Source organism: Podarcis liolepis (genome assembly GCF_965112155.1).
Source record: "Podarcis liolepis genome assembly, chromosome: 3".
Lineage (NCBI taxonomy): Eukaryota > Metazoa > Chordata > Lepidosauria > Squamata > Lacertidae > Podarcis > Podarcis liolepis.
The window spans coordinates 95,596,253-95,620,358 of NC_139557.1; the positions used below are offsets into that span (position 1 = coordinate 95,596,253).

At 41.7% G+C, this 24,106-nt stretch overlaps 1 long non-coding RNA gene across 1 annotated transcript in view; it reads left to right on the plus strand.

Annotated features, from left to right (window-relative positions):
* The window catches only part of LOC310702942, a 32,271-nt gene extending 9,544 nt beyond the window's left edge, over positions 1-22,727 (plus strand). Inside the window, exon 4 of the long non-coding RNA XR_014523820.1 lies at positions 22,537-22,727. This is a non-coding gene — a long non-coding RNA (uncharacterized lncRNA). The remainder of the gene's footprint in view (positions 1-22,536) is intronic.
* The last annotated feature ends 1,379 nt before the right edge of the window (positions 22,728-24,106 follow it).

The window sequence follows — 24,106 nt, forward strand, 5'->3', positions numbered from 1 at the left end:
AGGGAAGACTGGAGCAAACAGGAAAGACAAGACAACAGTTCATATGCCACAAATAGTAGTTCAGGCTGGCAAAGAGGAAGGTGGGTTCAGCACCTTGGAAAGAGACTTATATATGGGTTTCAAAACCACATTTAGCCATCCTGCATTTGAGGCAAACAATACAAGGTCGCTCAGCAATGTCCTGGAGTAACTGGTAGATCTTGATAGCCTAGGCTGCATATCGAAGGGTCTATATACCAGGCACAAGGTTCCTCTTGTATCTGTAACTTTGGGAAGCAGCCCAATCTGATTCACAGCTGCTCTCATTTGACTCATTTAGGATTGAATTAGATCTGTTAAAAAGTCCCTATTTACTATAGTGGGGAATGTGAAAGGGGGAAAAAGGCTACAGCTTTCTTTTTTCTTTCACAGAAGTGGATGGAATTTTCTGGCATAGCAGCTGCTTCATGGTGGATCGAGCCAGCCAAATTGTAGGCAGATACCTCCAGGGATTTTCACAGAGGGCACCTTTAATTTTTTATTATTTAAAATTGGGATCCTACATTATATTATCCTTCCTGTAATGGTCGCTTCATCCACCCTTGCCTCTGTCCTTTGCACTTTCTCTGTATCCCAATTGTGTGCATCCAAGATTTCAAAGACTTACCTTGCTAAACATATAAGAAGTCGGAATGGAAGCAGGTGCTTCCTAACATTTACTAAGTTCTTTAAAGTGTGTCTCAATCTTGAAATGGACAGCATATCCACACTTGAAAATATGCACCTAAAATCAGTATACAGGCCAATATGGAAATGACTGAGAACTTCAAGTCAGGCAAAACTAGAAATTACCGCAAGTACTGTAACATTTTGTATTATAGCCAAACTAACATTGCATGTAGTTTGATGTCCCCCAAATTTATGTTTTTCTCATACAATTGTATTTGGGTGCAGTCTTGCCTTTCCAGACCCAGATTACGAGGTAGAGTTATTACTTTGGCCCTAGATGCTTGTTTCAAACATTTCTATACCACCCTTCAACCAATAGTTCCTGGGGTGTCCAATTAAAGGTATTAATTAATTAAGTAACCTGTTAAGAGCTCTTAGTCTGTACTCAGACAAGAAAGAATGACATTAAATTAATGGAAGGCATTTCATAAGATCTGCTGCCAAAGCCCTATGTAGACAAAGAGTTGTTTACAACTCTTGTGTGAAATGACATGCCAGATGCCTTTAACAAGGCATGGGAGCTCCTCATCTTTTTTTTCTTGTTTTTATTTCTGTAGGCATGTTTTCAATAAACTAGAACCCTGAGAGTCATGGATCAGGATTACTGTGCTATTCCTTAGGAGTCGCCATGCCCTTTTTGTTGAAGTGTGAGCCGCCTGTTTCCATCTGAGCTGGTCATCATGACTTATTCTTGATTTATTTATTTTATTTGCACCATCAACAATTTGGTTCCTGGGTTTGTTTTCCTCTTCCCTCCTTATCCCCTTTTCCTTTTGTGTTGTGCCTTTTCTGATTGTACGCCTGAGGACACAGGTTTTGTGGGCAAGCCCACTCTGGTAGCTTTTCTGTGCAACTACTTTGCATAAATAAATAGATAATTTGTTTCCTATTTATTTTTAATGACCTTTATTCCTTAAGGTGACGACTCTATGAGGAGCTTTGACTTATCCAGCTTGTGTTGCTTCACGTTATCTGCATTAGACATTTACATTTCTCCCTTTATGACCATTTTAATTACAGCATCCCAATTTCGGCTCCTTACTAAATATGAATGAAGCAGATGAAGTGTAGCCTAGCTGGAGCATGATGCTGTTTAACGCCAGTTACTATCTTTAGCCAAGATGCTGGGATTCATTCTCATCTCATTTGCTGAGCGCTCTATCATTAAAGTGTCATTGAAAACTGACACCACTTAATTTTAGCAGCTTTCAATTCTCGTTTGCAGCAAGAATAGCTTTAAATGGAGAGGAGTGCAAATTACAGAGAGAAGGGATATTTTTACACTGCACTCAGCATTTTATCAAACAAAGCTGCCTCGCAGGGAATAAGGAACAATACGTTATAAAAAGCCAAACTCTCCTCTGGTGCTGATAAATGGGCATTTGATCTTCCTTGTGTTGGCTTCTGTTTTACGGACTGCTTGCGGTGGCCATAGTCTTGGCTATTATGTTAGCGGAGTTGTTTCCTAGCCTCTAAGATATATATATAAATATAACCATATATAGATGTGGTTTTCAAAAAACTAAAACCTCTCAGCTCAGTTCCTTTCGCATCCCCTGGAAAGAATCCGTGGTTCTTCGCAAAGCAAAGTCTCATATGGAAAATTTTACTTCCTAAGCCCGTTAATTGCTTTTCTTCTCGTTACATTTTTTTTAAAAAACCCCAGTGGGAATTGAGGGGGGACGAGGAACTGGGAATACAGACAATGTTTAACCCCTTCAATTTGGTTTTATTCCCTAATTGAATATATACACAGAGAGAGAGGGAGACGGGCTGCATTTGGAAACAGCCGCTGCTGTTAAGATGCTGCGCCGACCTTTGTAAAGCAGGACAGAAACGGCATTTGTTTTCAGGACCTGCTTCCAGCTGCAAGCATCCTTTCGTTCATAAGACTATTGACCATTTCTCTCTGTTTCTAAATTAAATCGTATTTAGGGAACAGCCCATACAGTAAAGGCAGTCACACAGAGAATCATTTACTTACATTGAACTAGACAGAGGTACAGCCGACATCAAAGTTCAAGAAAGATTTATAATGCAATGTAATATATATATATTATATATCAATCACACAAAATAGGAAGCATTTCAAATGTATGTCTATATATGTGTTCATATTTAGTCCCCAGATTTAATTTCTTCTAGACACCACTCTCAGATCTGATATTATCAATTACTTGAATGCTTTTCCAAAGAAAGAAAGAAAGAAAGAAAGAAAGAAAGAAAGAAAGAAAGAAAGAAAGTCTGATACCTTTGGAAGGCTAACAATGCAATGCCACTTGTCATATAATTTGTTATATAATATTATGCATAACTCCTATTAGCTCGGAACAAGATCACATTAAAGTTTGACACTTTTTAGGCCCCGTGGGAGAATGAAACACATGCTTATTGCTGAAATCCTTTGCAGACTCACTTAAGAGAAATACCCATTGTGCAACAATGGGATTTACTTCTGAGGAAACGTGTCCAGGACTGAACTGCAAATCACCCCCTTACGATATCAGTGGGACTTGCAAGAGCTCAATTTAGGCAGACTCTGCCGTGCCATGTGTGTGCTGTGACAATGGCATGCTCATATTGAATTTGATTTGAGGCCACTGGGGATTTTTTTAAATCTATGTGATTTGGGGAACTTTACAATTTTCTGTTTTGATAATTCATAGTTCTGAAAATGGGATATGTTTTAACTTATTATTGGGTTGTGTTTGTTTTTTATGATTTATATTGCAATGGCCATCGGCTACAACACTAAAAATCTGACTGATTGATATAATTAATTTCTTTATTGTCTGGTGGTCTAGATTAGATTGCCCTGATTTTTAAAGAAGTCACATGTTCCTTCTGGATTGCTGGGGGGGGGTTGTTTAGCAGATTTGAAGAAGTGCCTTTTAAATTAATGGGTTGAATTGGAATAGTTATTTACTTCCTAAGGTATTAGAACTATCACTCTCTAAAAACTTTAGAATATAAACGTGGATGGTATAAATTTTGCTTTATTTTTATTTTGGATAATCTGACTGACATGAAATTGTTTAAGTTAACATACCACAATTCCTTTTGGTTTATTTCAGTATTTGTATACTGCTCTTTGATTCAATTCTTAGTAAAATTGTGGTTTACCATAAAATTCAGCTGAAAATACAATTTAACTAAAATAACTATATATAATTACAAAACAATTAACAAGGCTGATTGTTTCATTTTTCAAATTGTGCCTGTTTTAAAATCTGTTTCGATTTCAATTGAAAATATTAGCCTTTGGATCACCAACCATTTATGTTTCTTTTGTATAGAAACATCATTAAAAAAAAATGATGGTTTGATGAAACATTGGGGGGAAATGCAACTTAAGCTGTACATTACATAAATCATATTCAAAATTTCATTATGTTACTTTATGTGAGTCAGAGATGGGAGGAGAGGGGAATGTTAAAATTCAAACACGTTTTTGGAACTTATAAAACTAATGTAAGTTGCTGTGCGCAAGGTAAGTTCGAAAATTATTTTCACCTCCAATTGTTTAAAATTCCCTCTGACTCATATATCTTTTCCCAGTAAATTTCTATCCTAAATGATGTTGAGTGCAGCTGAGCAGAATGAGGTGTTCCAAAATGTCTCATGGGGAGGAGCAATTGAGGATCCAAAAGTGAGGCCCGGGGGGAGGGGGGAAGTCCAGTAAACCAGGTTCCAGGTAAGCGAACAGGAAAATAGGGAGCAGGCGGGTGCCGAGTTGAAGTCACTGTGAACCAGCCTGCCAGCCTCCTCTGCCTGTTTTCTATGCCTTTATTGGTTAGTTGGTCTAAGTGTTACACTCGCCTTGTGACACGTGGAGTTTTCAGGTGACATCTTTTCTCATGTGCAATGTGTACACATGGCCAGGTCTAAAGGCAGCCCTGTTTAGGGAAGCTTTTAATGTTTGATGCATTACTGTATTTTAATATTTTGTTGGAAGCCACCCAGAGTGGCTGGGGAAGCCCAGCCAGATGGGCAGGGTATAAATTATTATTATTATTATTATTATTATTATTATTATTATTATTACTCTTGCGGGACATACCAGGAGAGGTGGTCCCGTAAGTACAAGGGTCCTAGGCCGCATAGGGCTTTAAAGGTCAAAACCAGCATTGAGTTTATCAAGTGGGTTGGCATTCACAAATGCAATCACCTCCCCTGCCCCACAGACACACTTGCAGTCTCGAAGTGGTGCAGATTATTCTAACGGTGCAGCATGTGATAGCTTGCATGTGTTGACCCAACTAGAGAGCAAGGAAGAACAAGATATCTGAAAATTAGATGCCTGGGTCTAATGGCATCTACCCACATGGGTTTAACAGAGCAGACTTAGAAGCAAGTCCTAACATTGGTCAAGCCAAATTTCATGTTCCGTCCATGTAAAAGGCTTCTGAAAAGATGCTCTCTTTGGTTTCATTTATGGCATTCCATAACAACTGAACAGTTTACAATAACAAGTAAAAAAAAACCAACTGAAATACACAGTAAAACATAAACCCACAGGGGGTTCATAAGTACAAAAAAAGCAGAACTTAGTGCACCCCCCAAGTTAAAAACACATTAAAAATAAAAAAAGTCCAGATTGCAGAGGTTACTGCTTTGAGGTTTTATTGCAACCAAGCAGTATAGAAATGTGGTGAAATAAAGAAACAAAAAGCTCTTTATCTTGTGGTGAAAAGTGCACAAGGATGGTGCCAGGCAAGACTTCCTGGGAAGGGCCACTACTGAACAGGCCCTGTCCTTGGAGATATCCACCTGGATCATAGCCTCTGAAGAGCTGCCACACTTCTGGTACACAAAGCCATATTCTTTTGGTTCCCCCCGCCCCCCGTACTAGAATGAACAAGGCAGGCTTCATGGAAACCACAGTTTGTTACAATACTGGAAGAAGCAAATTAGAAAATGGGGTCCACTGTTGGGCTCACCTGAACAACAAAAATAAAGTATGAGTGACTGTATTTTGAACAAAACATTTTAGAACCATTTCACTAGGAAAACCGTGGGGATTAGAGGAGTGGTTTTTGTTTTTCATCTCTCCAATGAATTGATTGCATGATTTCCTTAACCCAGAGTTCTGCATTTTCAGAAGGGCACAAGTGGATCTCTTGCACATGAGACTGCATAGTTCATTCCTGAGCAGGGCTAAGGAACCAAACTAAGATGCAGGTGGATCCGCTTAATAGGGCAGTTTTTGCAGACAGAAATCTGTGTGCGCATCGAAGCTCCTGAACCCATTAAAAACAAATAAATCAAAGCAAATACTGATTGACTCTAAGTAACTATCCTCAATACAGTTAAGCCAAAGAACTTGACTTTAAGCCAATTTAGCTGCATTTATGCCAATGGAAATAAATCTGTTTAAATCACAGGTCATCAGTTTAAACAGTTTGGGGAATAGTCAGTATATAAGTGAGTTGCATTTATAACTGTCTCTGAGCGTTACATTCCACACACCATCCTCTTCATATAAAATGATAATTCCAACTGTATTTCTTTTTACCCAAGTTTCCATTGCTTTTTTTATTTGCAGTTGTCTTTGAGAACCAACGGGTGCATCCTTTTCATTTCAGATAGTTCAGTGACTTCTTTAAGTTCCTCTTCTTCAGAAATACTGATTCTATCTTTTCCCATTTTTAAAATATTGACATTATGGCATCTGTTTATCATTCCCTTTCCTTGTTCCATCTCCCCAGCTGCAAGCACTTAATCAAGGTGTGCAAAGGAGGATTCAGCCCTTGCCTCAGCCTTGAATTTCCTCTCTCCCGCTCTTCTAAGAATGCCAAAGGGTCCAGGACATTTTCTGCTTAGCCATCCAGCTCCCAGGGCTCTGGTAGCAGCAGGCCTTTACAGCTGCACCAAGGCTGAAATCTTGGCATGGCTTTCAGCCACATAGCGTGCTCTCACACATTATGCCAGAACCTGGGAGGCCAGGGGGCTATTAAAACCCACTCTGCCCCTCTGATGGCCTTCTCTGTTCTTTGCAGGTCTCCCCTTCCCAAGTACTTTGCAAATTTTACTGGTTGCCTTTTGGGGGCTGAATAGGATTTTTTTTCCAAGTTGCCTTATTGACCTCACTGACTGGGGTTTTTATATTTGTTTGTGTTTGTTTGTGTTTTTTTTTGTTTTTTAGTATTCTGCTCTGTTTCTCTCATTGTGTTAATTTGATGGTTTGGCAGTATTGACTAGGTTGGTGTATATATTTGATTGCTGCTTTGTTTTTTGATGTCTTTAAATGTTCATTTAATCAAATCGAGTTATTGGCTGGAGTGTTTTGAAATGATTTAGTATCTGATAGTCATTGTAACGGTGTATTGATATGCATTTTATAGCACCCTTGTGAGCTGCTTCGAGCATATTCATTTGGAAAAGTGGCATAGAAATTTAAATAATAATAGTATTAATAAATTTGGTCATACCTGGTAAGCATGGGCCGTAGTTTCACAGGGCAGGTGCAAGGTGAAACCTGAGGCTTGCCTTCTAGGTTGATGGGGCCTGTTGGCTGGGTGAGGAATCCCTTTGTGGCTAACCTGTGACAATCACTGATTTATTGGGCCTTGAGACAGGATGGGTCAGGAAAGCCTTCCTACACACGCTTAGGTGTGGGGCTGATAGAAGGGGATGGAGTTAAGCCACCCCCTTTCGTGTGACACCGTTAGCCTGAACTGACTGGTTAATAGCTAGGTTTCCACACAGTCACACAGCAGATAATTTGCATACCTTTAAATAAACATAGCCCCACCAAGACATCTCCTGTGTCACACCTGTTATGGTCATGGTTGTGGTCAAATTGAATACTTACCATGATCAATGAGTGTCTCCCACTCTCCCTACAATTTGTGAAAGCTGTGCACTAACACACTCATTTTATTTAATGAGTAAAACCAGTGTTCCCCCAGCAAAAACAGAATTTCTGTGATAAGTGAGATGCAGTTGACCAGGATTCCACTCTGTCCAGAACATAGATAGGCTCACCAAATGCACTCGTGAAGGCTAGGGGGAGCCAGCACTGTTAGGGAGCATCATACATTCTGCTCCACCTGCTGCTGCTGCTGGCCAAGTATCAATTAACTCAGACAGGAACTGTAGCCAGAGCTGCCCCTGTACTCCAAGTGATTGAGGATTGCTTTAATGACTATGCTATGTTCCCCCAACAGACAAGTCTATAAACAAAGACATCAGGGAAATGAGTGGGCACACACACACACACACACACACACACACACACACACCAAAAAGATGAGTAAGGTATTGAGTTGAGAGTCATTCAGAATAGAAAAGCACCCCAGAAAGAGTATCCTTTTAAAATTGTCCACTTAATAACTCCTAATGAGCATCTGCTCACACAAGCTACATCTGTTACCCCATTGCTCAGTATAGGGGGAAGAGGGAAGGGATGCAGCTCATTAAGAGAACACCACATCCATTGCATGAAGCAGGTCCCATGCCCAGTTCCTGGCACTGTCAGATAGGACTAGCATAGATGTTTCTCCAGAACCCTGGACAGCTACTGCCACTCAGTACTGAGCTAGATGGACCAAGGTCCTGGTTTGGTATAAGGCTGCTTCTTATGTTCTCAGTTTCCCATGCTTTCCTCCAAAGCCAATGGCACAGCTTTTCAATTCAAAGACATGGAAGGACCAGGTTCCCTCACCTTCACCCCCATGCCATGTGAACCAGCAGCACCAGTTTCCGGCAGCATCAGCAGCTGGCAAGAACCTAGGTGTTCCTGTGTGGCTTTCTCCACCGTTTCTTTGATGACGACTCCTATGCCTCCAAAGGCTGCTTGACTGACAGTAATGTAACAGCTGCAGCCATGCACAGCAGACAGCATTTGTTGCCAGTCTGTCTATTCTGCTGCTTTCAGACACCTGGGAGAACAAACAGGTTGTCAACCACATCCTCCCGGTGTTGTTTTTAGAACTTATCTCACTTTGGTTGCTTTCCACTAAACATTTCTTTGAGTAGGTCTCTCATTACAAATCCTCATGGTGATTAAACAAAATCTAGCACCCATCCTCAAAGTGGCGCCAGGGCAAGAGAGTTACCCCTGTTTCTTGTCTGCTATCCCAAGTATGCCTAGCCACCTTTAGTGGGTCTCTTCCAAAGGCCCCACCACCCATGTAATGCAATGGAGGTGGTCCATTAGGGTGAATGGGAACTGTCCTGCCAACCTCCACCCTCCTGCCTAACTCCTTCCTCACAACCAGTCTAGGACACCGGCTGACACAATTTTCCTGCATAGTCTCAGTATTGCATTAGTGGAACTCAAAAGCAGATGGGGACAAATCTAGAGTTAGCTGGTTCTGTCTGTCACTGGCTACTGTTGGTCACCCTGACTTCCTTCTAGTCTTAATGGGCTTCAGCCCCCACTGATGTTATGATCAGTGGCAACCCTAGAAAGAGCCTTCTTGGTAGTAGCACCTCAACTGTGGAATTTCCCAGAAAGGCTCATCTGGCAGCAACATCTTTCACTAGGCAAATACATCCCCACCCCCCACCCCTTTAATGCAGTAATTTGTTATATTTTATAGTTTACATATTTTTTTTTATTTTTGTAACTTGACCTGGGATCTTTGCTGAAGGGTGACAGATATATCTTACAAATGAATAATCAGTATTTGCCAGTGATACGGTACTAGTCTGGATGTGGCGTGCTATTTTCTGAATTCCTAAATGTCTCATTTTATCCATTTTTAATTTTTAATTCAGGTACAAGTTCTAATGAATATCACAGCTGAATCCTGCAAATACTTATGGTGTAAATAAAGGCTACTTACAATTGCACTGATGATAGAATCAGTACTAAGTTAATGCTGTCAATAATCTTTTTTTATATTTTCCTGACCAAGTATTGCATATACCAAATTTGTACTATCAGACTGAAAACCAGATCTGGAGCTTAGTGTTGGAGGCAAATTTCCTTTGTATTATTTGGAAGTTAAGACACATTGATTCCCAAGTTTCACAAAGTGTATTACAGCTGTCATAAAAAAAAAAACCCCAGCATTTTCAACCCACATTTCACAATGATTTCTTCCTTCTTGCCACCTCTCTTTTTAAAAATTCAATTCTGCTTCAATCACTCCTTGCATATTATAGAACATTGTGCCTATGCTCAGCAAAGCCTCTTGGATTCCTGTTGCCGGTATTGTGTGGTCTTGCTGCTTTTGTTTGCAACGTGTATCCAAACAAGGAAGCTAAAGACATCCCACTTCTCTGCCTGTGCTTTAATTCACAGCACCGTCTCTTATTCTCTAAAATACCTCTCTTTATCTGGGCCCCCTCTGTTTGAACGATCCTAGCACTTGCAGCAAAAGGGATTGGCGCGGGGGTGAGTTGGGGGGGGGTGAGCAGGAAAGACACCAAACCGAACTTTTCAAGATCAGTGCTTAACATAAAAATTTCATCACAATCTTTATCATCTTGCAACGGTTGCAGAAAGGGCCCGAGCTCTCGCCACCTTTAACTTCCTTAAAGTCGCCTATTTTACCTTCAAATCTGATGAAGTGTCAAAGTCATTTACCAGTAATGAGTTCTGCTGCAAATTTTATTTTGCTTGGAATTTAATTAATGGGCCAAAGACTTTCCATTGTGATTTGAGCAAATGAATAATAAATCAAGAAAGGAGATTTGTCAGGGAAGGAACATCTGTTTCTTACAAGCGTTACAACATGACTACAGCTTGGCTGTGCATTACCAGCGCAGAGACAGTAGGAGTCCTCTCCTCTCTGGCTCTCTTCATTTATTGCTCCACTGAAGGTGAACAGAGAGCACTCTAATGGGCCTCTGGTGTTAATAAAACTTTTCGCTTCTCCAGTTCCGACGTAGCCCCTTCCTTTCGGGTGCTACTGTCCTTAGTACATGGTTTGCTGGTCAACGTCAGGATTCTGCAGCGTCAGTACTTTAAGGGATGATTAATAACAGGAAGACAAATTCATAAGCAGAAACAATATGAAATTACCATCATATTAGTGTTAACTGTCATGCTTTTTATTTTTGGAAGGAGGGGGGTTGTAAATGAGATAGTGATTGAAGTTAAGTACTTTGACTTGCACTGTCGAAAGGAAAAGTAGGTCATAGGACCTGTTGTGTTCTGTCTAGTTAACCAGTATAAGGGCTCTGGGTTTCAGTTTAGCCTCTTCCTTTTTTTAAACACACACACACACACACACACACACACACACACACACACAACCATGACTAGCATCTTCGGAACAATTAAGACAGAATTACAGTCTGAGACGCTGAAGGTTTTATACCTCTAAAAAGGGGAGGGGGGCTTTCAAGGCTCTGCAGTCTGTTCGACGGCACTTATTGTCATAATCCCCTCTTTTTACTTCTTCTTTTTAGCTCCTATACCCCAAGGAGGTTTTAAGTGCCCACTAGGTAGGATTAAATTGCCTTATGAAAATTTGCACGACAGGGTTCATGAGGGCCCCGGGGTAATGTTTCTAATATATGCAGAACTATAATGACTGGTAACGGCACACAGACATAACATACGATCCAACATGCCAGATTTTGCAACAGGCAAAGCTTAGCATTGTAAGGTGAATTATACAATGGTGTGTGGAACATCGCAGCACGTTGCAGGGGTGTTCTATATGTATGCGCATGCATGGCACACACTTCTGGCTTTTCTGCTGTCTTTTATAATGGGCACCTCCGACGGTAAACATGGAATTTCTAGAAGGTAACTGGCAGTGCAGTTCTTTGCATGAAGGGCTGTGGCTGAGTGGTACAACGCTGTGCATCGAGATTCTTAAAGCAGCGTGCCAGACAGATGGGCAGCAAATGCAACTTACCCATAACCCACCCACCCCCCGAACTTGAAGAGTGTGAAATCCTTGAGATGGATCCATTTTTCTGGATCTGTATAGGGCAGCATCCTATGTTCTGTGGTGACGCAGTACAGAGGGCCTGAAAGCCAGAGCTAAAATGTATCATTTCTAAATTTACATTTTCATTGATTCCTTCTAGATCACCTGCTTCTACATCAGCCAGTTCACACATTAAGGTCACCTTTAGAGACCCTCCCAGTGGCGTAGCGTGGGTTGTCAGCACCCGGGGCAAGGCAAGTAATTTGCGCTCCCTAACCTGTGGATTTGCGCCCCCTAACCCGTGGATTTGCGCCCCCTAACCCCCAGATGTTGCGCCCGGTGCGGCCGGCCCCCCCAGCACCCCCCACGCTACGCCACTGGACCCTCCCCTCAGTGGTGGCAGCCAAGTTAAAAGTCAGATACATGAGATACTGCTGTAACTTGGGTTTTATTTCACGTGCAAAATTTCATTTTTCTGGGTTTTTTGTTTTGTTTTTAGATTTTGAACATTTAAAAGTACAACTAGTCAGCATGAAATTCAATGGTGCATGGCACTCAAGGGTGTTGAATTTGGCCTGGGATAAAGTCTGAAAGGTCTGATCTCTGCTGCAACCTCAGAGGAATGGCAATTTTTTCTTACAAGGAATCCAAATCACCCCCAGACCTACCTGTGACCTAAAAGGTTAACAGTAGGCTTCCATTGCAGGGTTTTCAGGATCTTCTCTCACACTCTGCACAGCCCCCTAACCTGCAATAGGATTTTAACAATGAACCACACTGCAGGACTTATATGCACACACACACACACCGTATTTTTCCGTGTATAAGACGCCCCCATGTATAAGACGCCCCCTATTTTGGGGGACTAAATTGAAAGGAAATGAGGAGAGATGGCCCAAAGTTGTTGAGCTTTTTAAAGGGGGAATTGCATGCGCGCCATCACCCCAGCAGGGCTGTTGCTGGGGGTTGGCAAAGTGGGCAGCCGCTCCCCACTCACCACTGCGGGCAGGAAGCTCCCTAGAGTGTGGACTGCCAACCAGCTGGCTGGTGGCGCGCAGCTCCCCCTCCCCCCCCCCCGCCACTATCTGTGTATAGGACGGCCCCAGTTATCTGACATGATTTTTGAGTCAAAAAACCTTGTCTAATACACAGGAAAAATACGGTACTTCTCTTTCAGCCAAACCTGCAACTTGAGGAAAATAGCAATGGGTAGCACAGCAGGGTTGTTGAAACCTTCAGCCCAGCTCCCGTCTTGCAATCGAATACCTTTGGACAATATTACACTTGGAGCCTCAGCTGCCATACTCAGTACAGTGGTACCTTGGGTTAAGAACTTAATTCGTTCTGGAGGTCCGTTCTTAACCTGAAACTATTCTTAATCTGAGGTACCACTTTAGCTAATGGGGCCTCCCACCACCGCCACCCAATTTCTGTTCTCATCCTGAAGCAAAGTTCTTAACCTGAGGTACTATTTTTGGGTTAGCGGAGTCTGTAACCTGAAGCGTCTGTAACCCGAGGTACCACTGTACAAGTTTACACTGCAGGGCTGTCAAATGCACTCCTATTCACAGCCTCTTGCAAGCTGGTGACAATGAATTGCATCTGCTTTTGAATCTGCATTTACAGGGCTATTTTTAAATGTTTCACACTAAATAAAAAATGAGTTAGAAAGAGCAGGTGGGGTGGACACACTCCATCGATTTCTCAGGGCAGATCTCACTTTCATCCCTGGGGCCATTTAGAAATAATTTCTCGGAGTGAACCAGGAAATGACCTATCCAGACAACAAGAGGGTTGTCTCTACCCTTTATATACCTATGTCTCTCTTCCTCCCTCGTCTTTCCTTACTCCTCTCAGAGATAAGAGAAAGAGAAAAGTGTGGCAAAGAGCAATGGTGGGAAAGATACAGATGATGATGATTTATTACCTACCTTTCAACAGGAAGTCCCAGGGCAGGCTACAACAATATGACATCCAGAAACTTATAACAATTAAAACGAATTACTGTCACAGAAACAGGGTGGCTCCTGAAAACATATATCTCATCTGTCAAACAGCAGGGCAAGGAGATGGACAAATTAATGGAAGATAATGCTATCAAGTTGCTACTAGCCATGATTGTCTCCATGTTCAGAGGCAATGATGCTTCTGAATCCCTGATTCTGGAAACCATGGGGCAGGAAGTGCTCTTGTCCCTGCATCTGATTGGCTACTGTGAACGCAGGATGCTGGACTAGATTTGTCATTGGCTGGATCCAGCAGGCTCTTCTTACCTCCAGGTGCCAATAATTTCTCCCTTCTACTATCCTCCTTGCCTCTCAGCTACCTGCAAGAGGCAGAGGGGTGCCTAATTTTAGCGTCACACAGGGCGCAACTGAAATCTGAGAGCCCAAAGTCTACCACTGGGAGAGGGAGCCAGCGGGGGCCCCATCCTCTCTCTCAAGCTGCTCCCTGCCTCTGGCATTCTCCACAAATGCCTCCTCCTTCTCCTTCTCCTCTTCCTCATCCAACAGCAACTGCTACCCAAGGCCCAAACCGTTCAGGATCGCAAGTCTGAGATGTTAAGTTTGATTATCTCCAGTACTACTGATAAGGAACAAAATACTGCACTGCTGACTGCTTCTGTCCAAGGTTCCAGCCAATCATGTCTTAGCCCAGGATACTCCATTCCATTTCCCTTCCTGTCACCTCTCTCAGTTTTACTTTTGTACCCTCATCACTCAACATTACTCTCTCCCTCTCCCTCTCCCTCTTCCTCCCTTTCTCTCTATCCTCATTGGGCTGTCTTGAGGGTTCCCTACCCTTAAGGTGTTTTTCATTTTAAAAGTTGTACTGTAAAACTTGGAGATTTCCCAGGCCTGCTGATAGACCTCCCTCTTGTACACAGATAGTGCTGGTTTGACTACATCAAGAGAGACACGAGGAGAGCTCAGAGCTGGCTATTGGTTTATATGATTGCAGATATGTTTCTACCACAGTATTTTTTTTTCTTAATGAGCTACATAAGTTGCTAAGCATAATTCACTGGACCCATTTTATGATTCTACAGGAGGGGAAATTACATGGCAATGAAAAGCTTGAAATATTAATTAAGTGTATCATGAAGGTTCAGAAAGGACAAATATGTAGATTCCCCAAACTGTCATTTTAAATAATCTCCAGTTTTAATGATTTCTTTGGAGCCATCGTTTTTGAAAACCTGGCACTAGCAAAACTGTTATCGTCTTCTTGCCCCTCCATTGTTGTACGGTCTGTCTCTCTTCTTCTGCAGAAGCACAGCAGCATCTGTGGGTGAAAGCCAGACATATGTCTGGCTACCACAGCGAACTCTCAGCCTGGCAGGGATAAAGCAACGCTTATTCCAGGCCCATATTTTTCATTCTCGTTTTAACTGTTACAAACACTCTCCCAGTGCAGGAGAACAACAGGGCTAAACTCAGATTTATGTGTCAATTAAGGGATGTTCTTCTGTCCAAGACTTGCGCGTTCAATGATTATTACCTTATGGGCACTCTGATTAGCTTCACAGGGGACACCACATCGTATAACTTTTTAACAAAAAGAAGAGAGAGAATCTAGAGGAGGGCTGTCAGATAAACCCCTTAAATATAGATCAATATGCATTTATTGATTGGAGCAAATGGAGATAGTGTGAGAATGAATAACTCTTGCAGAGGGTAATCTGAATAGCAAAGGAAAGAAGAGGGAATGTGTACAATTCACGGCGATTCTGAAATGTTTTCAGTGAATGGAATTCTATGAAAGGAAATGTCGATATGTTCATCGCAACTTCGCATAATTATTGCAATTTAATATATGTACACAGCTTAGTGCGTCTATTTATGCATCTGGAGTGGATCCATAAAAAGTGAAAAACATCTCATTTCTCTATCGCTTCACCTATGGAAAGAGGTCCACATATACATGCTTTCTGGGAAGTGTGAATTTGCCATCGCACCACAGACAGGATGTTCATATAGCCATACTTGCACACATTAGGATAGGTTGAGAATGACTCTTCTGTGAATGGAAGTGATCCGTGCTGTGTCACTCCACCTCTCTAGAACTCTCCCACATTCCTTTAGAGCAAGGGTAGGCAACCTAAGGCCCGGGGGCCGGATGCGGCCCAAGCGTCTTCTCAATCCAGCCTGTGGACAGTCTGGGAATCAGTGTGTTTTTACATGAGTAGAATGTGTGCTTTTATTTAAAATGCATCTCTGGGTTATTTGTGGGGCATAGGAATTCGTTCATTTCCCCCCCAAAAAATATAGTCTGGCCCACCACATGGTCTGAGGGACGGTGGACTGGCCCGCAGCTGAAAAAGGTTGCTGACCCCTGCTTTAGAGTAAGAGTTGCCAGGATGTTGTTGGACTAACAGCTCTCACCTGCCCTGGTTATTGCCCCTGTTGGTGGTGGCTGAAGGAAGGTGGAGTCCAGCAACATTGGCTTCGTCTGCCTTTGAGAGATCTGTAAGCCTTTTTCGAAGCCAGACTCATTTCATTCCTATAAACTATATTTAAAGATATGCTAAAACTCATTCCACATTTCCTCTGGTCCAATTGTTCTTCACCAAAATAAAATAAAATACGAGTTTCTGAAGCTTTCAGAGAGGGAAGGAAGGCATTTTTCTCAAACTTTAGAGTTAGGGTGCTGTTCTTATGTGAGCTAAGTTACAAGGTAGAATAAATTTTTCTTCTGCTTTCTTTTGCAGTTGCAGCTCTCAGTAGCTTCCTGGCCTCACTATGTGCCCCCCCCCCCCGGCCACTGCTTTTTCACATTTAAAAAAGGCCTTGTGGCTCTCTTTAGCTTGCCAGCCAAAACAACAGAGGGTCCATTAGCCAGAGTATGGGTCAATGTGGTTGTAGTACAGAGCTTAGGTTACAGAACATTATCTACTGCTACGTTAGGGAAGGTGTCTGGTGAAGTCTAAATATAATGCAAGGTCTTAATAGACCAAAGTTGGCAAAGTTGGCATAGGCTCCTTTAAGGAGTATTAAACAGAGACAAAGTGGTTCCTCTTTCATTAGTACCTTGGTTCTAACTGAATAACCAAGAGAGCCTGGAGTTTATGTATTCTATGGGCAGCAATGGTTACAGTCACCAAAGGTATGTCAGCGAACACAACTTCTGCCATCCCTGTTTCAAATACATGTAAGAAGTTTCTAGGGCTCAAAACAGAGACAGAAATGAGTATAATAGGGCTTCCTGTTTTCATTAAGTTGTGATTGAACAACAAGGTTTTCCTGAGTTCTGGCCTGTTCCTGTAGCCTTTGATACTGACTTCTGATTTGCTCCTCAATCCTACCTCTTGGCTTGGCCTTCAGTTCTGATTTCCTCTTCAGTCCTGACTACTGGCTTCCACCCATGGCTCCTGGTTCTTGGTCCAACTCAGGCTGTTGTCTACAGCTCAGCTCTGATACTGGAAGATATAGAGTATTTACTGCATATATCACTCCGCCTGTTGTGTTGAGGGTCTCTGTACTTCTATCAGCAAGTAATCAGAAACACCGAGCAGGAACACAGCGTTCCATGTGATGATGCAGAGACATTGAGTAATTAGCTCTGTATATTATGGGCAGAGATCCCTTGCTTTGGAAAAAGGTTACTTTCCTCCATGCTTTATGGCAGACACTTCAAGAGAAGCAGTTTGTTGCATAGATGGCCACTAGGTTGTATCCAGCATAGACCCGTTGAAAACATGAATTACATAGATTCGCTAATTTCAATGGCTCTCCTGAATATAACTGAATTGGCGACAACCCACTATCTTTTATGGAAGCATGAAAGCAAGCAAGGCTCACCCATTCTATGTTTGAGGTTGAAAGTGGCCGCATGAGATCTGGAGTGCAGGAGCAGAGCAGAGAACCACATCAGAATACTTCACACAACTCATAATTTAGGGAATGCACCCACTGCTGAATGTGGGGTACAGGTGACTACATTCCAACCATGCAAAACTAAGGGGTTTCTGTACACAGACATATCACATCCAAGCAGGCAAGAAGCATTTGCAGTTCCAGAACTCATTCCAGCCAGATAAAAGCTCTCAAAGAAGGCATGGAGCAGGGCTTGGTCAATGGTCTCAGGAGAGTCCTGGGAGCCAGACAGAGATGCCTGGAGTTTGAAGACCATATGGCCTGTTTATATTCATTTCTATCAGTGGAATGTGGGGTTTGTCATTGAATGAGCTGGATCCAAAGGTTTCCTTCTACCGCAGAAGGCTTTGTTTGATCATGGAAGGGATCCTTATTTCTCAATGGACTTTTGTTTCCTTGGAAGAAATTGCACCCATATCTGCACTATCCATTTTTGGATTTTGTTGAGACCTTCCCATGATTATTCTCTTTCCCCTTACCCAATTTTTGGTGTGTGTGTGTCTTATTTTGGATGTTTTTGGAAGACAAACTTCCAGCGGGAGTCTTTGCTTCAACTAAAGGGCACTTATGTGGTGCCTATCGCCACTGACTGTCTGAGCACCTCACAAACTTTAATGCATTTATGTTCACAAAGCCTCCCATTGATTAAGCTTCTTGGCTTCTGGCAAGGAAGACATTTCCCCTTCATTCCAACATATCTTGTTGGGGAGGGATAATTGTGCCCAGCAGATCTTGTTTTTAACGCTTCTTATATATCGCAAAATACTGTAAGTTAACAGCTTGCTCAGGGAACAAGAATTTGTTCCAGTTCCTGATTTAAATGTTTATGCTAATTGCTATTTATTGGCTCAGATGCAAATGATAGGTTGGCCAAAGTGAAATTTTATGACGAGCAAACTCCCCCCTTTTGTGCAAATTGAAAAAGTGAAACAAGAAGAGGATGAAATGAGCCGAAGATGGTCTTAATGGCTGCTTTTTAATGGGGAAGATAAAATTAAGACTGATTTACGTGGCCAACTCCCCTGTTTTCTCTTATCAGCTCATTTGGCAGGAAAAATGGAAAAGTAATTGTTCCTCTTTCAGTGTGGACCTCAAACCATTATTTATTGGCTGAAATTAATCGCTGTTTATCCTTCATTCACGTGGAAACCGCTCTATCAGCATTATGAACCCCGGCAAAACTCAACTAGTCCCTTGCAATTTAGCCGAGAGCAAGCTCAGATCCTGATGAGCCGTGCCTTAATTTTCTGGGCTGTGGGAGTTAATAAAGACTCCTCTTCTTAGGTGGACATATTTGTATTTCTACAACATTAATAACAAAAGCCCACACTTTCTCTTCTGTGGCATGTAAACTTTTTTTTTTAATGTAGTCAGGGAGGGGGGATTTAGGCCACCTCTAAAACAAGGGAGGGGAACCTGCGCCCCTCCAGAAGTTTTTGGATTCCAACTCCCATCAGTCCCAGACAACGTGGCCAGTGGTCAGGACTGATGGGAGTTGTAAGTCCAACAGCATCTGGAAACCACAGGTTCCCCATTCCTGAGAGAGAGAGAGAGAGAGAGAGAGAGAGAGAGAGAGAGAGGAGCAAAGTGATAACTAAGCATCTGTTTTTTGTTTTGTTTTGTTTTGTTTTGTTAAAAAAAACAACTTGATATGGACCATTGTCCTAGTGATTGGCCAGAAGTCTCCTTGCTATGTGGTCATGCCCTTTGCCTGAAAAGATTTACAGCTAAGCAATATTTGTTTGTATCTATCTATCTATCTATCTATCTATCTATCTATCTATCTATCTATCTATCATCTATCTATCTATCTATCATCTATCTGTCTGTCTATCTATCTATCTATCTATCTATCTATCTATCTATCTATCTATCTATCCTCCTTATGTTTGAGCCTCTTTATATCCGCCTTCTCACCTGGTGCCTGCCTGTGCCGTTTTATGCCAAAAGGGAACTAGGTACCTGGGGCAACTACAGCTGCATCTTATCTAACTCTCCCGGGGTGGGGTGGCTGTGCTGGCAACCTGCATCCCAGGCAAGAGGCTTTCCATGTTTTTCCTCCTTTCCTATGTGTAACAGGAAAAGGAGCCTTCAATGGCTGCATTTGCTCAATCCAAGAGTGCCCTTGAAAACCACAGAGGGGTTTTCCTTTGTGTGCGCGCGCTCGTAATGAGATTTGCAAGATTAGAAATATAAGAAATAAATCAATAGATTTCACACAACAGTGTGAGGAAGGAATAGGAGAGGAAATTGGTGGAAAATAATTACGTCTCCTCCAAAATATTGTTCAACAGTAAACCATGGTGCACAGGAATGCTTAAGAACAGAAAGTGCTGTAATGTCATTTCACCACACGTTCAGCATAAGTGTATTTTTTTTCTTCGGAAAAAGTGCACCACTGCACTGAATACCAAGGATCTGTAATAAAATTATATTTAAATATATTGTGCACAGACAGGACCCACCCACACAAATAGTTAGGAATAGCATGAGAAGCAAATGATGGCGATCATGATCCCCATCTTTTTAACCAAACTACAGCAGTTGGGATGGAGCCCCATGACTGAAGCCTTTTGCCCCAGTAAAAAACCCAAAGCTGCTTGCATAGGAGAATTTTCCATTTCTACCTCCCCCAGCACACCTAGAGTTTCAGGTAGAACTACCCCTGTCCCTCAGTATGTAGGATTTTATTCAAGACCCTTTGCTCCACTCGAGAGAGCTACATTAAGGACTGTTTCGGTTCCTTGGGATTAGTATGGCTAGCCACATTTGATGTATCTTCTGTATATACCAGTATCCCACAACTAGAGGCTCTGGCTGTTATCAAGAGAACATTGTGTGGACAGCTTGCCTCCTCCTACCAAACTGGCACTGCCCAATAAAGCTTCATGACAAAATTATTATTATAAATTAATATAAGCCATGTTGATGTCTACTCTAAGATGGATGTAGTGGTGGTTATTGTGACATGGTGGTTTGTTATTGTTCATACATTATTTCTTTTTCTTATTTTAGAATCTCCCCCCCCCCCTTTCTCAAATTTACAAACGAAAAAAGTTAGTTTATAAATGACAAAATTATTGCTGTTTTCGTTGTTCAATGATGCTCTTTAACGTTAGTCAATTGCCTAGCCACACTGATGAATTTGGGAAAAGATGGGTGTGGAACTACCTGCCAGATCACAGCCCCACAGAGTGTTTTCAGCCCCTCCCTGCCCCATGCTAGAGGATGCAGCTTAAAGCCACTCCTAATTTCTGTTCTTGGACAGAGGAGACCCAGCTCATCACAGGAGAAGGTTGAGGACTTGTATGAACTTCCTTCCTGCAGACTAACTAGAATTCACAGAACTTTCGTTCTTCTCCAGATTTGTTGCTGTTAAAAACCCTCCCTTACAATCTCCGTACGTCCTGTAAGTCCTCCCTCTTCCCTTCTCTCCTCATCATTTTCTGCTGCTTATAAAGGGGGCCGAGTCCCTCCTACTCATCCCATGTCTCTGCTTTCCAACCCACATTCTTAGCCAGTCCGTCTGGACTTAATTAGAGCCAACTAACATGGGTGATGAGCCAAACTGCCTTGCTCTCTCTTGCTGGGTGCTTCCAGGCCATCACTATTTTCAGGTGATATTGACCCACACACTGGCAAAGTCAGGTTGACTAATTATATTCTTGCACAACAAGGCCACAGCAAATCCCAAAGATTTGATTGTGTGTGTGGAAGAAAGTGACAGAAAATATCCTGTAAAGTGTGGGATAAGTGTGGGATAGTGTTATATATTAAGCAATACTGAAAATACCCAAATATCTCAAGGGAAGAGGGGAAAAGCTTGTTTAACCAATGGCTTCAAGTTACAAGAAAGGAGATTCTGACTAAACATATGGAAAAACTTTCTGACAGTAAGAGCTGTTAGACAGTGGAACTGTCTCCCTTGAGAGGTTGTGGACTCTCCTTCCTTGGATATTTTTAAGCAAAGGTTGGATGGCCATCTGTCATGGATGTTTTAGCTGAGATTCCTGCATTGCAGGGGGTTGGACTGGATGACCCTCAGGGTCCCTTCCAACTCTATGATTCCATGAAATAATAATTAGAAAAAATAGCAAGACTTGCTTTGATGCAACATCCTGTAACATTCTAGCAAAAATCAGAATGAAATAGTCAACATTGTCTAATCTCCCTGCAAACAAACCAGGATGACTGTAAGACCCCTGGACTTATCACGGTGAGATATAAATTCTCATGTAGACAAACTAAATAAAAATTTAGCAGGATGTATGAATGTAGAGTTCCTGTGCGACTTAGTTATGAACATGTGAGTTCGTAGGGAAATATGTGTGATGTTCAGTCAGGTGTTCCCTTGAATCTTCTCTCCTTCACACAACAGCCCCAGAATTATTTTTTTCTTGTTTTATGGCAGCCTCTTACACTACAAACAAGCAGCGGCAGAAGCAACCATTACATTCCTGACTTTTACATATAATGCAGTCTCGTCCATCAAAATGAGGGGAAGGTGCATATCGAAAAATTCAACCCACCCAAACCTGTTAAACTTTCCTTCAACTTTGTCTCTCCCCCTGCCCCAAATTAGGTCATTAAATTTGACAGAGCTGAAGTTAGCTCAGTATCTAGAATAATTCCTTACAGAACTAAAAAGCCTTTTGAGTATTATTTTTATGATGTAAATGTTAAAATGATATAGGCTTGTTCTAAGCCATTTAAGATTATTTTCATTAGTTTTCATAATTGTTGGAGTCCACTTAAGTAATTTATTAGAGGTCCTTTAATGAGGCTATGCCAATAATTGGATCCTTTTTGGCCTTGCTGACCATAGTACTTTCTACCTAAATTCTGTAATTGATAGAGGAATGCACTCTAAGGTCATAGCTTTTGAAAACGACACAAGTTTGATAAAACATATAGGTATACATAATATATCTATGAGGTGGCAGTTAACTAAGGATTGTGGCAAGGTTTATTTGCATAGAAGAATTAACACACAAAAATGATCTATAGGAGAATAAGGGCAATGCAAGAACTTTACTAAAAAGGTAAAAAAAAGGTATTGGAAACTGTAATCATTCATAGAGCTTCTTCTTACTAACTAGTCCAGTATCTCTTTCCAGACATCCTCTTTTCAGTGATCTTCTATGGGAAGGTGTCATAATCCTGCAAAGTCTTAAATGCTCTTTTTATTACATTATTAGGGCATTTCTCCTCCCATTTCACAAAAGAAATGTGACTTGAGAGTTGGTGAACTTTCCTGAGGCAAGGCAGTAAGTCTGTGCAGAAGAAGAGGGCTTTGAATCCAGATGGTCTTCGGCCAAATTCAAACTTGCATTAATCCGCACTGCATTTCAGTGCAAAAATAACACTTGAATTCAGCACAAAATAAAGTAAGATTTCTGCTCACATTGCAATTCCAGGACTATGGAAAGAAGAAAGAAAGAAAGAAAGAAAGAAAGAAAGAAAGAAAGAAAGAAAGAAAGAAAGAAAGAAAGAACCACCCAAAAATAAGATGCAAATTTGCATAAAATTGCCAATGTATATGTAAAGATTTGGAAATAATTGCTATAATTTAAATAGAAATAGGACATATGTCGCCATACTGGGGAACACTGTGACCAAGAGATCTTTATCCTTGCTCACTCTTCTGTCTAGATGTTGGTGGTGGGCAATATCAAAGACCTTGCTTCCCTTCCTGCTTCTTTGTTTTGAAACCAGGCTTGGACAGCCCCTTCTTCAAACAGAGAACACTTTCAAGTAGAGCCCTGTACTAATGGCTATCTTAACCAAGCCGAAGAAGTGGAACATCCTCCCTTTGTGTATCATTCTTGCCCCACAAAGCTTAAGAGCAGCTGAATTACAAATGATACCCCAGCCGTGAAGCAAAGAGCAGAACCAATGAAACACCGAAAGGACTCAAGTTAGCCTGAATCTGCCCATGACGCAGAAGGAGGTGAAAAGATGGATTGCACCACATAACGATAGCCTGGGTATGAAAAATAAAAATAGAAAGAATCTGCAAGTAGAAAAATTAGCAGAGCAAGGAAAGTCTGGGCTACAGCACTAGGAGCAAGTATTGGCTTGTTTCAATGCTTTCCCCCCATTTGCTTCATATCGTACCTTTCTGGGAAACTAGAATATGAGTCTAGTATATAGTATATAATGTTTGAAGGGAAGAGGGTTTTCTGACTGTGCTCAGGCTGAGATCATGGAAGCATCAGGTTGTGAATAAAGCACAAGTACATAGGAGGAGCCCTGCTGGATCAAGCTGAAAGCCCATCTAGTACAGCTCCGTATTCTCACTGCTGTGGGAATTTGCAGTCAACATAACAATTTATGTTTGCTAAATTAGGATATGAAGGGGTTAAGACTGACAGAGTTCCTGATTACCAGAGAAGGCACTATGTGATGTCACTTCCTTTGAGTTCTCTGGTGGGGAAAAGTAAAAAAAGAGGGTTTAATCTTTTCTACTCCTGCCTCATCAGAACTCCTTGACTTTTCCACCATGCTTCTAAGACAGACGGACATCTTTCTGGTCTCTGCTCCAGTGGAGACTCCATTCTGAGCTCAGCTATGTATTTTTTAATCTAGAAGTAGAATTTGCCTGCCTTGATTTCATTACTGTTCCTGCTGAAATCGAGTGCAAGACTTTATGTGAGTAAACACTATTTTATGCTTAATTTACAGTCC